Here is a 3,356-nt window from a genome sequence, read left to right as displayed (position 1 = left end):
TCACGTGTTGTGTGTTGTCTTCATTTTGGCACTCCTCTTTAGTCTAGACTCTGCATCCTTTCATCTTTTTCTATTTCACTTCTAGTGGTTTATTTTAGGCTTTCATTTTCCCTTTATTCTCCATCTCTTCACCTCTCTTTCACCACTGATTCCAACTGACAGTGCCTACCATTTGCTTTTCCCTGGTGAAATCTCTTTTACTGAAATGAGGAAGTTTTCCTTGTGTGCTGTTTGGATCTATTAGTAGAGTCTTTTCCACCCCTGGGATAACACAGTCTGTGGAATGGTACTCTTACTTTTGAATTAAGTCAAATTGATCATCCTTACCCTACATGGAAGATGGAATGGGAAGCTTTACCTGAACCAATTCCCAGTTTTCATTGTTCCCCTCACCCCATACTTATCTCTGTTAAAAAAAAGGGAGAGCTTTTTATTAGTAGTGGTAGTAGTGTGGCCAAAATATCTGTGCTGGGGTATTGTGCTGGCACATGCAACTTCATGTAGACAAAAAACCTTTTCCTCCCAACCTTGTGAAACTTCAGCTGGAATTTTCTGAACTTCAGGATGAAGTTAGTATCCTGCACAAACAGTAGGAATTCGGAGCTTTACAAACAGAAAGCATGATCTTGCTGTAGGAAGTAGAAAGTGATCCTAAATGTAAGGGCTGCTAAGAAGGCCTGTTTTAAACAGTCTAATGAACAGCTGTTGGGATCTTGGGCAGATTTTTCAGGAAGTACTTAGTGCTAATGGTGACCAGTAGGATTTATTTAGTGATGGTGTAAACAAAGCATAAAATTCTGAATAAAGAAATCTAGAAATCACTTATGCTACACTACAGGTTCAGCAGTGCTGAAAGTGATAGCTGCTGCTCAGGATTTATGCCAGCTCTCTTTTATGTTTACAGTTTTCCTGATTCAAACATGTCCTGACATGTCTAGAATTATCTAGCAGTGCACTTCTTTGGAATAAGTGGAGGCCAAAAGTGGGACAGACTCCACTGAAATTATGACACCCAGCTTTATAGGTTTGGTTCAACGTTCTTGTGAAGATGTAAGAAGAGGTTCTCTGCTCCTTTTTCTTAGAGTTTATTGTTAGCAGCCAAAGATAAGGTATTTTTAGGCCAGTACTTATTTCTCCAAAAATACTTTCAACCTTGCAAAGTTGGTTTATATATAAATGAACTCCTCCATGCATTCCCATCTGGTAACTTTTGAAATCTTCAGATTTGTTCACTGAAGCATGCTTCCTTTCCATCTCCTTCACCAATTTCCCTGCTGCAGAGCGCTGAAATTGGGAACAGTATGCTAGCTTTATGTCCCCAGTGACACATCCTTTTTTCTCTACCCCAGTCCAATCTAAATTGGATCCTCTCCTAGGAGTACAGAGAAATGAGGGGTAAATAGGCTGAGTGATACCACACTGTATAGCTGTATAGCTATTGATGTAAATATCCTGGGAGTCCCAGACCAAGCCTGACAACAAGGGCCCGGTGCTTCCCACCTCCTAAATGGCAGTCTGGGTTCTGCTCAACTGTATCCAAGAGGGCATCCACGTCTGAGGAGATGTAATAAGGTAATGTGAGTCTCATTTTTATGCCCAGCCTCTGTTTGAATCTGCTGTGTCTGAGGTTCTCATGGTTGCAATACATTAAACCTTTCCTAAGGAGCAACCTCATGTCCCTTCTGGCATGTTGCCCTTTGACCTGAGATTGCATGATGCTCTTGGCTGCAGAGCTGCTGGTTAGCTGGAAGATTTTGTCTTGTTGTGAGTGATTCCTGTACAGGGCAGCTGCTAAGAGCCAGCTGGGTCCATGTATGTGTTTCATGCTCAGCATTACAGCCAAACCTCTCTGTGTTTCCTCTTATGCCTGCATGACTTTGACCATATGACTTTTTAATTGAGCTTTCAGTTCGAGTGCAGAAGTGGAGTTCGGTTTGGGCTGGGATTTTTTTATGGCCATTAGTTTTTTGTCTAAAAATGGGAAGTAAGTTATGGGATCTCTTATGTGATAGTCAATCTTCCTGACCCATTATTTTTGGGCAGTGTTGGGTGTCGAGCAAACATTGCAGCCACTTTGCACTTTGCCAACAATAGATTTGGCTTGGTTACAGAGGATGTCTTTGGAAATGGAAATATGCAAACTCTTGGCGCTTAACTATTAAAACTTTTGTGGTGTTTGCCCCACTGTCCCAGGAGAAATGTGTAAGGGCATCATTGCATGCTGCATTCCCCTAGCAGTATCTTCCCTTCTGTGCAGAAGGTTTGTGGTGAAATCCCTAAAAGGGAAAGGAATATAACAAAACTATTGGAGTACAGCTTTCTCATTTAAGTAGCCTTATGTATTTTCCATACATAAGAGACAAACAAAAAAGGTGTTGAGGGTAAGGCACCTGGCTGTGAGGAAGGGTCTGTGGGTTCACCTCCCACAGAACTGAAGTGTGGCAGTGCAGGCTCTGACCTAGCTTGGAAAATGGACTGCAGAGACAAAAGGGACCGCAGGCCAGACAAGAAGTCTTAATGGCAATAGGAAGTATTCAACCTCTTTGTATCAACTGAGCATCATTGTAAAACTGAATCCAAAGCTGCTGGGACAACGGCTGAGCCTTTGCATGACCTTGAGGAAAGCAGGTAGTGAAACACTTTATTTGGTGTATGGAGGCAGGAAGGAAGAAGGTCCAGAGGATCTTGAAGTATATTTGGATGTGATCTGAAGTGTCTTTTCAGCCAGTACCCAATCTCAGTCCTGAACACAGCATACTGTACATGTGTGATACAAAGCTCCAGGCTTTCTCCTTAAATAAAGAAGTGACAAGCCAAGGACAGCATGTTACCTGGGAGCAGGCATTGTACTCTTGTTGCTTAGATGGACTTTGAAAGCACTGGTTGCTTGCAGGGCGTTAAAACATCTTTTCCTTCTCAAGCTCTGCGTCAGAAATGATCAGTGTTTGAGAAATGTGATGGAGGTGGCTTGCACGTTCCTCCTTGCAACATGGCAAACCTAGGGAGACAGCACAGTTTTGTTTGTTTTTCTGAGACATTTCCAGCATTGCTTGTACTCTGGGATAAAGAAAGTAGTGAGTACACAGAAAGGGGAGATTGTGTCACCAGATCCTAAGACAAGAGTGAAAAAACACCCAGATGTCTTTGTCTGTATCATAGTTGACTGCAGTTTTCTTTGAAAGTGGTTGGCTCATGTTACAGAGACTCTAGTCCAGGCTGTGAGTTTTCACCGAATAGGCACTGATTAAATTCCAAAGGATCTTGTAGATGTTTGAAAAGGTTATCTCTGCATGCAGAACAAACACCTCATACTGCCCTCATAGCAGGGATGGCCAGCCCTTGATTTACCAATATGT

The sequence above is a fragment of the Pyrgilauda ruficollis genome, unplaced genomic scaffold, assembly GCF_017590135.1.
Source record: "Pyrgilauda ruficollis isolate IOZ18807 unplaced genomic scaffold, ASM1759013v1 scaffold17, whole genome shotgun sequence".
NCBI lineage: Eukaryota > Metazoa > Chordata > Aves > Passeriformes > Passeridae > Pyrgilauda > Pyrgilauda ruficollis.
The sequence above is the reverse complement of the archived record's forward strand: the minus strand, read 5'-3'. Positions refer to the sequence as shown.